This window comes from Nelumbo nucifera, chromosome 7 (assembly GCF_055504915.1).
Source record: "Nelumbo nucifera cultivar China Antique chromosome 7, China Antique-T2T, whole genome shotgun sequence".
NCBI lineage: Eukaryota > Viridiplantae > Streptophyta > Magnoliopsida > Proteales > Nelumbonaceae > Nelumbo > Nelumbo nucifera.
The window spans coordinates 60974265-60989194 of record NC_142655.1 but is presented as its reverse complement, the minus strand read 5'-3'; the positions used below and the strand labels follow the sequence as shown (position 1 = coordinate 60989194).

The 14930-nt window shown below is 40.3% G+C and overlaps 1 pseudogene across 6 annotated transcripts; it reads right to left on the bottom strand.

Moving 5' to 3' along the window:
* Positions 1-8600: 8600 nt before the first annotated feature.
* LOC104589869 (F-box protein At4g18380 pseudogene) lies at positions 8601-11217 on the bottom strand (annotated as a pseudogene). Of its 6 annotated transcripts, none has more exons than XR_016078661.1 (3): positions 10740-11217; positions 10201-10280; positions 8601-10090 (listed from the first exon to the last, which is right to left on the bottom strand). The product of XR_016078661.1 is annotated as an F-box protein At4g18380 pseudogene, transcript variant X2 (transcript). The 6 variants fall into 6 exon arrangements; XR_016078660.1 differs by having other exon boundaries at positions 8601-10113; positions 10740-11112; XR_016078662.1 differs by having other exon boundaries at positions 8601-10102; positions 10740-11112.
* Positions 11218-14930: the final 3713 nt, after the last annotated feature.

Below are 14930 nucleotides of genomic sequence, written 5' to 3'. Positions count from 1 at the left end.
TGAAGACCATGTATGAAGAGCATAATTGTTCTACTCGTTAGAAGGTCTTGAAGCTGTTCATGACGGCTAAAATGACTGAGAGCCAGATGGTTCATGACCATTATCTTAAGATGATGGGTTACATCAATGAACTAAAGGCACTCGGGTCAGGGCTAGATCATGTCACCAAGGTTGATGCCATCCTAAACTCCTTGCCTCCCTCCTTCAATTAGTTTATCATGAACTATAACATGAATAAGCTAAATGTTAGCTTTCAGAAACTCAGCAATATGTTGTAGAGGGCTAAAGAACTGATTAAGAAGGATAAGCCGATAGCCATGCTTGTTGAAGGTGGCAAATTGGGCAAGAAAAAGTGGAAGGCTTAGAAGAAGGTTCGCAAAGCCAAAAAGTAGAAGAAAGACAAGGCATCGGGTGCCTGTCACTTCTACAAGCAGACCGGCCACTAGAAGAGGAATTGTCCTCAGTACCTGGAAACTAAGAAACAAGGTATGTTCGATTCTTTCATCCTAGAGATTAATCTGTTGGTCACTTCTACCTCCTAGTGTATTTGACTCCGAGGCTTCTACTCATGCATGTAACTCACTGCAGGGGTTCAAGATAAGTAGAAGACTAAGTAATGGAGAAGTGACTCTTTACTTGGGGACTTTTGCAACTGTTACAGCTACAACCATAGGCACTGTAGAATTAGTTTTCAAAGAAGGGATTATTGTACAAAAAGATTGTCTTTTCGTACCTAATTTAAGAAGAAATTTGATTTCTGTCTCAAAATTGTGCATTGATGGTTATTCTATTTCGTTCAATAATGTGATTACTATTAAACAGAATAACAAATCCCTTACATATGGGGAACTTGAGAATGGTCTCTATGTTCTCCATCCCTCTCTAAAAACAAACATAACCAAAACAACATCGATAATAAATCCCAAGAAAAGAATCCATGATACAGTTAGTCTCACGTACCTGTGTTATTACCAACTTGGCCACATCAACATAGACTGTATCACAAGGTTGGTAGATGATGGTCCTTTGGATTTTCTAACTGTAGAAGATCTTCTAACCTATGAACCTTACCTTCAGGGTAAGATGACAAAACGGCCATTTACCGGTATGCCTGAAAGATCTACAGGCACACTTGACTTGATATATATTGATGTATTTAGTCTCCTAAATGTTAAGACACGTAATTAGCACGTTTATTTCATAACATTTACTGATGATTATTCTCGGTATGGTTACGTGTACTTAATGAGACATAAATATGAATCCTTTGAAAAGTTTAAGGATTTCAGACAATAAGTCGAGAAACAGTTAGGGAGAGAAATTAAAGCCCTTCGATCAGATCAAGGTGGTGAATATCTCTTTAACAAATTCAGGGATTAATTAAAGGATAATGGGATAGTATCACAATTAGCCCCTCCCACTACACCACAATTAAACAATGTGTCGGAGATGAGGAACCAGACCTTATTGGATATGGTCCGATCACTTCTCATCCACTTAGAATTACCTACATCATTTTGGGAATATGCATTGGAGACTACGATTTATGTGCTAAATCGGGTTCCAACCAAATCCGCTCCAAAGACTACCTATAAGCTTTGGACCAGTAAGAAAGCAAGTGTGAGACACTTGAAGATTTGGGGTTGTCCTACACACGTTAAAAGAACAAGTGCAGAAAAATTGAAATCTGAGACCAATCGTTGCCTATTTGTAGGTTACCCAAAAGGCTCTGTAGGTTACCTATTCTATGATCCGAAAGAACAAAAGATATTTTGCAGTCGAAATGCTTGTTTCTTAGAAGAAAATTGCATCCTAGAGAATCTTCAGCAAGAAATTGTTCTTGATGAGGAGAGCCCAGGAGTAGTGGAAGATGTCCCTCCAGTTCATTACGGCTATGACCATTAAAGTTACTTGGTGGAAACCACAACAAGTGAGGAGGATCCCACGACTTATGTGGAAGCTATGTTGGACATAGATTCCTTGAAGTAGATAGATGCCATGAAATCCGATATGAACTCGATGGAGACCAACAAGGTCTGGACTCTGTAGACCCACCCTCTGGGGTGAAAGCAATTGGTTGCAAGTGGATTTACAAGAGGAAGAAGGGCCCAGATGAAAACATTGAGACCTACAAAGCTCATCTCGTGGCGAAAGGGTACACTCAGAAAGAGGGAATCGACTATAAGGAAACTTTTTCCCCAGTGGCTATGATGTCTATTAGAATCCTGCTACTTCTAGCAGTATACCATAATTACGAGATTTGGAAAATGGTTGTCAAAACCGCATTCCTGAATGTAGATCTTACTAAAGATATCTATATGCAACAATCATAAGAATTCATTGCTGCAAGTCAGGAATACATGGTATGCAAACTTAATTGATCCATATATGGACTGAAACAGGCTTCTAAGATTTGGAACATCCGGTTTGACTCTACTGTCAAGCAATTTGATTTTGAGCAGAATCTGAATGAGTCCTGTGTTTATAGGTAGACCAGTGGGGATAAGGTTACGTTCTTGGTTTTGTATGTAGATGACATTCTACTCATTGGAAATGATGTAGGAATGTTAATTATGGTGAAAGTGTGGCTTTTACAGCAATTCTCCATGAAAGATCTTGGAGAAGCCACCTATATCTTGGGACTTCGACTCTATAGAGATAGATCGAAGAGGATAATTAGATTATCACAGTCTAGTTACATTGACAAGATTGTCAAGAGATACAGTATGGAGAACTCCAAGAAAGAAAATGTTTCTTTCAGGCACAGAGTCACTCTCTCTAAAGGTATGTCTCCCAATACTCCTGAGGAGATTGAGGGCATGAAGGAGATTCCCTATGCCTTAGTCGTAGGAAACATCATGTATGCCATGCTGTGCGCTCCTCCTGACATTGCTTAGGCAGTAAGTGTTGTAAAACATTCTGAAATACCTTTGAATGACAACATTCTGAAATACCTTCGAAGGACAAAAGAGTTTTGTCTGGTATTCGGTGGTAGTTCACCACATATCCAAGGGTATACAGATGTCGATTTTTAGATAGATCCAAATGATAGAAAGTCTATATCTAGGTACATCTTTACGATGGGGGACTGTGTAGTAAGCTAGAAAAGCAACAAACAAGGTTCCACCATAGATTCCACAACCGAATTTGAATACATTGTCACAAGTGAAGCTGCTAAAGAAACTGTTTGCATGAAGAAATTCATTCAGGAATTAGGAATAGTTTCATCCAACACATCATCCATTCCACTGTTGTGTGACAACACTGGAGCTATAGCTCAGGCTAAGGAGCCACGAACCCACTCGAAGTCGAAGCACATCGAGAGGAAGTACCATGTACTGCGGGAGATAGTTAGTAAAGGAGACATCTCGATTCAGAAAGTAGCGTCAATAGAGAATGTAGCAGCCCATTGACTAAGCCGCTTACACATAAAGTGTTTGAGAAATACGTGAAAAGTATGGGACTCTGGCTTGTACCCGATTGGACCTAAGTGCAAGTGGGAGTTGTTAGACAGTTATGCCCTTAGTTCCAATCAGATTGGTGTATCTTTTGACATTTATTGTAAATGAATAAAGTGCATAATTGATTCACGTCATTGTGGTGTGTTTCTATGTATTGATAAACTGGACACTTATGAGACTCGTGTTAGTTTAGAATCTTCACAACCGTTGGATAGATCTGGGGAGGTATATCCTGCCAAGGCTGACACTAATGTGCCACCAAGTTGGTTAGGGTGGCTTTTCTCAATTGTCAGGGTGAGACTTGAGGCACATGCAGTGTGGGTTTTCTTGAAACCCTGAATCAGACCAATTTCTAGTATTACCCTAGACGTTGGAGACAGATGGGAAAAACTAGAAAGTTACACCTGGCCCCTTGACTCGATTATGGTACTACACTAGGTGTCAGATTGGGCTGTCTTTGATATGCCAATCAGTGAAATCCTTAGATGGGGTCAAAACCTGGGTATGTTGGGGTAGTCTAAGAATTCACCTAAGTGGGTGATCATAGTGACAGAATCAGCCCATTTATCGGACAAAGTGAATGATCGAGAAAAACACTCTCTAATGGAAACCTAAACTGTCGACAGTTGATTTCAAACTTGTTAGAGAGTGCAGCACTGCACCTTGTAGCTAAGGGAGATGTCATCTCTTATCGGACAGTGCTTGATCATTATGGGCTAAGAGGTTAAAGTATAAGACCATTGAGGGTAATACTTGATGGGCTAATCTTGCATCTACCCATAGCTCTTGGGTTTTCATAAGGTGGTTGGATCCAAGAACCATTTAATGTAAATGTTGGGCCCATTGATAGTTCATGGTGATGGACTCAGGGGTTTACTGTGACATACAATGAATTTGACCAGGCCTTATAACAGAGGCTAGGTTGAACCCATGTAACTGATGTATAGATCAATGTTAGGGTCCCACACCATACAAAGAGAGCCAAGTTGGCAGTATATTAAAGAGTAAATGAGCACATAAGCTTAATGGGCCTAAGACCCAATTTGAACTAGGCTTAAGTTAGCTAATTAAAAGGGGGTGAATTCAGTTGTTAAACTAATTAGGATTAGGTAAAGGATAAGATAAGTCTTATCCATTTAAGAGTCCAGATCCAAATATAAGATTTGGATTAGGAAACTCTCCCGTAATTAGATTAGGAAACAAATCTCAAACAAACAACTTTGAAATCGACTACCGAAAGTTTTGGTTTCAATCAAAGAGAGTGCAGTCCCAATCATTCACTTTGTCCAACAAAGGGGCTGATCCTGTCACTATGATCACCCACTTGAGTGAATTCTCAGACTGCCCCAACATACCCAAATTTTGACCCCTGATGGATCTCACTGATTGGTACATCAAAGACAGCCTAGTCCAACACCTAATGCAGTACCATAATCAAGTCTAGGGGTAGGTGTAACTTTTCAGTTTTGCCTACTAGTCTCCATGGTCCAAGGCATAACTGGAAATTGGTCCGGGTTCAACGTTTTGAACAAACACACACTGCATGTGCTTTGGGTCTAACATTGGCAGCTGAGACAGGCTACCCCAACATTCTTGGCAGTACATCAATGTCAGCCATGGCCAAATAAAGTTCTCCAAGTCTATCTAATGGCTAAGAACATTCTAAACCAACACAAGTCTTATAAGTATCCAGTTTAAGCGTAATTACACAAAAACATACCCGATATAACATGAATCAATTATGTACTTTTATTCATTTACAATAAATGGGCATGTACATCAATCTGATTGGAGCTAAGGGCATACAATATCTAACACAAGGGAAGGTAGTAACCGTAGTGGTCAGGGAATTGTACCGAGCAACCAGATCACAAATATGCTTGATGAACATCATGGAAGGGTCGAAGCTATCTGGTTCTCTAGGTTAGCATGCACGGCGTGAAGACAAAGCCTTCTTATGAGAGGCTCTTTGATCCTGAACTGAAGTCCCCACCTCAATTGGACCAGACTCCAGCCCTTGAGCCGAGGTGCCCTCCTCGGCCCGATCAAACCCCGCACACTCTTCGCCAAATGAGCTACTACAACTAGACATGAAGGAAATGAAGATAAAGGAAAGACTAGAGCAAGGGAAGACAACTTACCTAAAAGGAAAAAGGCTGACCTCAAGAATGAACAACCGACTTGGAGACACCAGAGTTAGTGCGTGACCTCTAGAACACAAAAGCTCAAAATAGGACAAAGGAAATAGGACCCCAAGGCCCCTAATTATAGCCGGTATATCTAATCAAAGACGGCTCAAATCAACCAGATCTGACGGTTCCCATGAGGGCGATCACATGACTTTCGAGGTCGAAATTGGTTGAGCAGGTGTTTGACGTCCGCAGAGTTTATAATCCAAGTGACATCCGTGCATTCCAGAGACGCGATCTAGCTCTAGGGTTGAGACAGTTGGGTTAGTTAGGTAACCTACAGACCGGACCTCGGCCAAACCAAAGACTAGGTCAAATCCATCCAAGCTTGTCGTGAACTCCCACATCGGGTCAAGTACCCCTGGAATAAGAGTGGGGGCAATTGATGAGGGATAAATTGTGATGACCTACTAGCACGCAGACACGTGGATGCAACTTGATGACATGGATGGAGATTCAGCATTCCCTGCCACCTTGGTAGGCTAAGTCAGCTCGGGTACCTCAGGCACCTCGGCCAAGATCGAGGTCCGAGCAGCTTGTGGTGGCCCAAGCTACCGAGGTGAGATGTAGCCAACTTCTAGAAGATAGCCAACTGTCCTCGGCTTCTCTGGGATCACGCCGCACGCCCGCAAGCCTTATCCTTATCCCTCCCGGATTTGACGAACTCGATAAGCCTTATCAGCTCACACGAAGTCCACCTCCGAGTGCAGAATGGATTCCTAGAAGCGTGGGTCGGGGATCTTGGAGGAGTTTCGTAAGACCTACGACAGCTTGCCTATATAAGGGCTTCAACCCCAACGTCACAAAGTAGGCACGATTATTGCTCGTTAGCCTTCTAACTTACAAGCCTTCAACTCGCATACCATTACTAACTTAAGCATCGGAGCACCCACACTGGGTAAGTCACCTTGCGTCCTCTTAGTTTACTTTATTGTAGTTCGACAGCTGTCATCCAGATAGGAGCATCCAGATCGTGCACCATCACTACCAAATGAAATCAACAATCTCCCAAGCATTGCAGAGGAACCCATCGACGTATTGGTAGCCAAGGTGGTTTGCACCGTCTAGCCAGTTGGGTTTAGGATCCCCGCTTCGAAATGTTGAGTCTTGTACACCTTGAAGAGTCTGAGGTGTACTACAAGGAAGTGTTGTTGTTCCACTCGAGGTGATAAAGAAGTCGGCCCAGCTGGTCCTGGATGATGTTGGGGTTGCAGCCATTGGACCAGTCATACCAAAGATCGATAATCTCCAGTGACTGTTGTAATTTACGACGAGAATGAGTAAAATTGGGGGGGGCATAGGGTTAGAGTTCGACCTACGTCTTTTGAATTTGAGGTTGAGGATACAAGAGAGAAAAGCAAAGAGAACAGATGAAGAGGAATATTAGATTTGTTAAGATGATGGGTTTAACTGCCATTAACGTTATGTGAGGAAAATATCAGAGGAAAATACAAGGGGGTTCGGTACTGTGTAGGGGCGGTGGGAGGGAGGAGAAGAGAAGAGAGAGGGAACAAGAAAAGACGAGGATTACATGAGTTTAATATGTGAAGGGAGAGCAACGTGTTCAGTCTCGTTGGTTGAGACAGAAAATTTTCTGTCCCTAGGGGACAGACGATGCGGAACGAGACAGAAAATGAACACAAAAACTTAAACCCACTTCTTTCAAAGGATTTCAATCGAACTCCCTCCAATATACTCCTCTCCACCGAATCCTGATTCAAAGAAGCATCTCACCGGTCATCCCAATATACACTGGAATCCATGAACGTAGGAACCTCTGGTGGCGGCAAGATTTATGGTAATAAATACTTTTTGATCTCCCCAATGACTCCTTTTTCTTCTTTCACTCACACGGTTCTCGCTGAACATCGCATTTTACTGTCGAATTTGTTCCAAAAGGACAAAGATAATAAACACCATTAAAGAGGTCTTCAGAATTGCAAGGGCACATATCGCTCTGTGCAGTAATACTGATTCACAGTCATCGATCAAATGGAAAGGTTCACAATTCAATTGATGGATTCTTTTTTTTTTTTTTGGATGAAACTACCAACAAGTTTCATTCATCGATCCAAGTACACTATCACAAAGTACAGTAAATCCCCGTTTGAAATCCCAAAGATGGGAGTCCTACTCGTGAAATAAATAAAAGTACATACAGACAGAGGGTAAGAGAAGGGAAGGGGAAAAAGTGGAATAAAAAGTCGTCCTGGCTTTCGCCATTCAAGCCTTCTTGGGAGATTTGGTGGCCTTTAACAGAGATTTAGGCAAGAGCATAGGATTGATGTTGGGGAGATCCATGTGCAATTGTCACACCAGCAACCGTTTGAATCTCGAGGGTTACACCAGCAACTGTTTGAATCTCGAGGGTTTTGATTTTTTCTTTCAACAAATTAAGCTTCCACAGAGTCGTAATCCGTGCAAATTCTTGTGGGATGTTGCCCGTAAACCGATTCCCATACGGCAATATTAAAGATTTCAAGCCAGATAAGCTCGACGGTAATACTCCAACAAGGCTGGTGTTCCGCAAAGCCAGATAAGCTCGACGTTAATACTTCCGTTGGGATCCCAAGAGCTCAAGGATCATTGGAGACGTTCCCTTGGAATTGGAGCAACCTTCTCCGTCTCCGGAAAGACAATAAAGTACCCAAGACCCAACGACAGTGAATCTGAGTCTCTCTCAAATCTGGATTCCTTACAGATCTGAGACGAGTTGCAGAAGGGGAAGAGGGATAGAAAGAGACGGCGAGAGAGGGCCGGAGGTGGAGGGGTCCGCTGCTGCAAACAAGGTGCAGTGGGCAGTGGCGGTGATGAAAAATGAGAAGAGACTACAAAAGTACAAATCTCCTCAATGCACGCCCTGACATAATACTGCAAATCATGCAGACGATTGAAGAATGCGGATTGTCAGGGCCCTCAGACCAGGCCCCTTCAAAATGTTAAAAAGCCATTTCAAATTTTCAATTTCATATGCCAATTGCTAAGCCGCCAATACAGCTGTTTTTATACATGCGACAGTAAACCCCTCTCAAATAGTTATCGCTGTACACGTACAAAAACTAGAGAGCAACAGACGGGAAACGAAAAAAAAATACAACGATTACCCAGGAACCACATCTCCCTGGAAACGCAGCAACTGAATTCACAGCCTTCCCTCTAATCTTTAGTTGGTTATAGAGTTGACTGAAGTTTTTGACTAAATTTCACTTAAAAAAACTGAATTGGTAACTTGAATAAACAAAGCAGCCTCTTAACCACGTAACTGTAGTAAGTCTAGAAGCCATTCATCTCCAAAAGGTAAGTTCTCCGCTTCACCAATGCCTTCACTGCTGCCTTGAATGGCCCATCAAACGCCCCATGAACAAATGCCTCTACCTCCTTTTTATTACTCCCACTGCCTTCCCCTGCTGGCCTGATAGCCACCAGCGTTGCCCCTTGCATGCCCAATCCCTTTGGAAGATCCAAATATGGAGCATACCTCAATTTCATGTTTGAGGCTGGCACTTGAGTCCGTCTCGAAGAGGCTGATGCCGCCAAGGGTTTCTCCCTAAATTCCTTCAGCTGCTCGATACCCATGCTCAAAGTTCCCTGACCTGCTGCATCTGTAAAAATCACAGCTTTCAGAGTAGCATGATTCTTGATTATTGGTTCCAATAAATAGTGCCTTGTGGAAGCAGCAATTAATGAGCTAATAGTCCACACAACTCGCAGTTTCAAACCCCCATTCGTGTAAAATGATTCTGGTATACTCCCATTGTCCTCAAGTGATCCCTGATCAGTTACTGGTTTCCTTTCTATCTGAGTGCCTCCCAAAATAACACAATTTTGGAGTGTGCTTCCAAACTCTGCTTTCCATTTTAGAAGAACCCCATCTTCAGTTTCAACATCGGCAGTTGGAAGTTCGATCCATAGGTTGTGAATGTGATGGAAATTCCTGAGGATTTGATCAAGAGTACACTGAGAGACTTGGGGGAGAAGGGTTTTGTTTGTGTTGTTGCTGTTTCGTAGATGATATAAGGGTTTGAGAAGGTTGAAGAACATGTATTTGAGGAGGTTGGAGAAGAAATTACGGGGTTTGTGGGAAGAAGAATATGAGCTATCGTCACTGTCGCCATTGATTGTTACAACTTCGTCAATATTGATGTAGACATCCTGGACATAGGGCACGAGGGAGTTGAAACGCTTGCAGACAGCAGTGCAGCGCCCAAGAGACCGAATGTCGGCAAGCTTGTTGAGGATTATAAGAACTACTGAATCAGGAATTTTATCAAACTCGCCTTGATCCACATCATCATCAAGATCAGCATAATAAATTCGATTGGACTGCATTTCTTTTCGCCCTATCTTTCAAATTTCCAGTTATGAAAGGAAGGATGTTCTACAGCATACCCAAGAAACCACCTCCGATTGCTTTCTGTCTTTGATAACTTATCCAGCCCTCTGAATCAAAATCTGGTGTTTAACTAATAAAACAGTAATTGTTCAAAGCTTGACTACAGAAGAAAAATGCAATATTGGAAAAGTGTTGAACATGAACATGAGAACAGAACCTTATGCTTAACTTTTGAAGCCCAGTCGGGGAACTACGGTCTACGCTGCTTCTAAGACCAAAACTTTTGACTATCTATGCCTGATCAACCAAAAAAGGATAATCTAATTAAAAGATAAATATGTTCCCAAACAAGAACATCGGAAATTTCCAGCTATGTTTTTAGGATTTATACAGATACAAACGAATTCCATGGAATTTTCCCGATCTTGAAAACCAACGAAAACCGAGTCTTTTGAATATTCGCATGCAAAACCCTCTTAAAAAAACACTCAAATCTATAAAATTCCGTGCCCATTATAAAAGAAAAAAAAATGTCACAACTGTAAGTTCCTAAATCCTAAATTCTTCGTGACCTTAAGCAAGCAACTCATGTCACAGACAGACCTTCCAAACTCCTTCCTATCAAAACCCTAAAACATCGGAAAACCCAATCTTTTATTCAAGGAAAAAAATAACAAAAAGATTCCAACTATATACTACACCTAACTCCACATCAACTAAGACAAACACTATAGAGTCCATTCATAAACAACTAACCTTATCCACCTCGCCGATGATCCACATTTCTTCTCCGAAAAATCTGGTTTTTGCCGGGAAATCATGCTTCACACATCTGAAACCTAGATTTAGATCGATAACTAGCAGGATCTCGAGTCATCCAACGAAACCCCAATCTTTCCGGAAAAAAACACTTGAAATTAGACCCGATTTGCTCAAACCCCCGCAAGAAAAGTATCGAAATGGATGGGAAATTTAGGGTTTTAAAAAGCAAGGCGAGAGCCTAAAAGATCGATTTCTCGGCGATCGCAAGTCGATATTTAAGGCGCGACGCATGGATATATACTTGCTCCGAATAGATGGGGGCGTAGTTCCGTTCTCTCGCGCCCATCGACAGGCTTCTAACGGCGACGCTACGTTAACGTCCCAACAGTCAACACTTCAATTCGTACAGTCACAGTCGAAGATTAAAGCCGTTAAGTCGATAACAGAGCCACAGAGGGAAGTCGACAAGTGGTCATTGACGTGTGAGAAGTATTTGGAGAGCATAAGTGCACGAGCGTAGGTGTAAGTGCAATCCATCCATTCGAATTCCTCACAAAATCCGTCTTCACACGGCATCACACCGTTCGCTGTTTAAGACCGATCGAACCGACTAACCCGAGTTAATCGGTTTTAAAGTTTCTACTATTTCTGCTCGGTTCCGGTTTCAGATTGGCGGTGTGTAATTCGATATACTACTAGAATGGCCCGTGTTTGCAATGTTAAAGGTTGACCAATAAAATCAATCCGTGTTTGCAATGTTAAAGCTTGACCAATAAAACCACATGTTTGCAATAAATAAGGAGATTAGACATTGAGTTTTATTTTGGTAAACTAGAGGTATGAAGTTTTGAATCATTATCTTTTAAAAAAAAAAAGAAAAAGAAAGAAATAACATGTTTGTAGGTAACATTTTTTTAAGGCTGCGTTTGTTTTGGATGTAAATGAGAATCGGGATAAATTTTATACCTTGGTTCAAATTTCCATATGTTTGTTTTAGGTGTTGTTTTACAACATAAATTAACATAAAACTCCACTTAGGATAAATTTTATATGAAGAATCGGTGAAAAGTTACCATCTATAAAATTCATGTAAATCTCCATCTTCGGTGTAAAACTCTACAACGGTTAAATAGCTTCTACTCCATGTTGTTCATTACCACCAACCCCGTACCCACAAGATCTAGAAATCCAAGGTTTTGATCGCTTTTAGGATTGTGTGTTCTTCTCCGATCACAGGGGGCGACGGCCTCACCTCCACTTCCCCCATCTTCGCCTGTGGCTTCTGCTGCGGTCACCGGTGTGGTTCCATAAACCAACAATGGCTCTTTGATCTGATGTTCAAGATATCTGGATCTTGACTTTAGTCTCCAGTTTTGAAATTCAGAGTACAACAGTATAGCCAAGGGTGCAACTAGAAGGATGAAAAGCATGACGGCAAAAGCGATTGAAAGAAGTCGGCCATGATTTCTATACTAGAACAACTAAGTAATTTGTTTGTAATTATATACAGGGTCTAATTTTAATTAATGTTGCCTGTAGCAGCCTACGATGTCGAGCCAAGCTGATCTAAATTAACCGTGTGGTGTTGCAACACCAAGACTGAAAATCGGCCATCTATATCGAATGAAGCAAGTATGTCGTCCCCTATCACACCTAGCTCCGGGTGTTCAGACCATTCTCCAATCCCGTCCATGATCTGGGATTCCATGATGTGGCGCCTTCCCACCAATATAAGGTCAGAGCTAGTGTGAATGGATCGAATAATCTTCACCATCTGCTCTTCATCTTCCACCACCTCTTCTATGAAGAAAACATTTTTACAATGGGAGCAGGTTGATATAAAATTGGTGATGGCTGCGGTATCAAGTTTGATGTCGCAATCGTTGGGATTAGAAGAGTCGGAGAGGATCAACTGTGTAACGAGGAGGGCAGCTATGGTTGGACCTTCCACCATCCGGGAAGCATTTTGCAATGCTCCTCGGTTGTTTGCACCACCCAAGAAGATGACAGCCATACGAAGTGAGAGTTGTTCCAGTGACATGGCGGTGGTGGAGGCAGCAAAGAGACCACGATCAATAATAAGGCCGACAGAGCAAGGTGCAATTGCGAGAACATTGAGATTGAGGTTCCTCATAGAGCCTCCTTGTTTGTATTTGCATCTTGGTTGGAGACAGAGGACGGTGGGACCTCACGAAGAAAGAGGATGGCGGTGAAGGAGACTAGGGCGGGGAATATCGAGAGAGAGAGAGAATTGTTCCCGAATTTGTATTTTCCGAAGAGAAATATCTGGCAATGACACACTAGTCTCCGGCATTGCATTGCCGAGATAGGGAGAGTTTCAGAGTAGAAACAGAGTGAAAGCCTTTCACTTTACACTGTGACAACCAAACATCATCAGTGTAAAAATTTAAATTCACTCGGTTCTATTTTCCACCGATCATCGAACCGGCATGAACTTTTTCATCGATGTAAAATTGAATTTACACCTAAAACAAACGCAGCTTAATAAAAAAAGTTGTAGAAAATTTGCATGCATGTGAGGTGAAATGTCTTTTCTAATACAAAAAAAAAAATAATACTAAAAATTTAAAAATTAAACAGAGACTAAAATCAAGCTTTAATGTCCTTTCTAATCCAAATTAAAATGCTAGTGCAACATTGAAAGAATGACAATGATGGTAATGTTTGACTATACTTCTCATATCTGGGGCACAAAAATTGAAAGTTTAAATATATAGTTCAAGTCTTCAAACAATAATAAATATAATGCGGAAAAGAAAGTCCTCACCAAAAAACTAAGATGTGATTTTCATAACTTGAATATAATGGCAGATGTAAATGCATTAGATTGGAACAATAATGTACCAAATCAATGATAAGAATTGACAAAGAATTGATGGAGAGGCCACTAGTAATCAATCTTTTTTTTTTTTGGCATTGCCTAAAATCCTTGAAAAATAGTTACTACTAATGATTAGAAGTAAATTAACCACTCATTTAGTAACATCTTCGATGACTTAATGACTTTAACCCTTAAAGCATTTGCTTTGATGCTATCTGAACCTAAGACAACTATGTTACTCTGAGAAGCAATGAAATTGTAAAATCAAAACACAATAAATTAGGCTATAAAATAAGAAACAAATATACAAGATCACATCGTTCAATTGAAAAGCCTACACTGACAACATTACCATGGAATCATGCAAACCAAAAAGTAGGTGTATAACAACTTCTTTCTCGTTGTCTCAAACCTTACAAAACCCAAATCTATGAAATAAGGAAAAGCTAAATAAATTAAAAGTTTATCTTGAATAAATTAACTAACGTGAAATTTAAGAGGTGAAGAGACAATAAATTTAACCTGTTCTAAATTGAATGTTTTTACCTTCATGAGCATTCCCAAGTAGGCTAGTGTTGACATATTTGCTAATGAACACAAAGAGGAACATAGATCTAAATCACATACAAAGTAAGAAAAAATTATTATCCAATTAGCTTTGCTTAACTATAAGAAATAAGAGGAAGAATATGTTAATAAGACTTAGAGAGGGGTAGCAACTAAAATTAAAAAAACAAAAAAAAAACAAAATCAAACCATAGTAGTTAAAAGGCAAAGTATAGTGTTAAATCTTACCAATAGGAAATAGGAATAATAGCAAAGTATAAACTATAGTGTTAAATCTTACCAATACGAATAGTAGACAACTGAAGATAGAACCCAAAATAATATACTTGAACCATAAGTAATAGGTATAATCATTAATTAGCTCCATATTTTAGTCACGAATAATTGGGTAGATATAATCCTTATTTTCATTTTGCTTGTACAATTATACAATATTAAGTATATTATTCATTGAAGATTCCTAGTGAAGTTTAACTAAATAGCTATACAATAAATCAGGTTAAAATATAGATAAATTAAGAATAATAATGTTTGTCCCTTTAATTAATATAGAGGCTACTCAATTAAAGTTTGTTGGTATATTAAATTTTAAGAACATGAAACAATTTTTAATTGTTGCAAGAACTTGCAACTAAGTTTGATGAATTGCATAAGATAAGCAATGGTGGTTATATATTTTTCTCAAATATAATATTCACCTAACAAGTGTACGCCACCTTAATCTAAAAAAGGGAAGAAAATGGAACTAAGGTATAAATTATACCAAATAATATCAA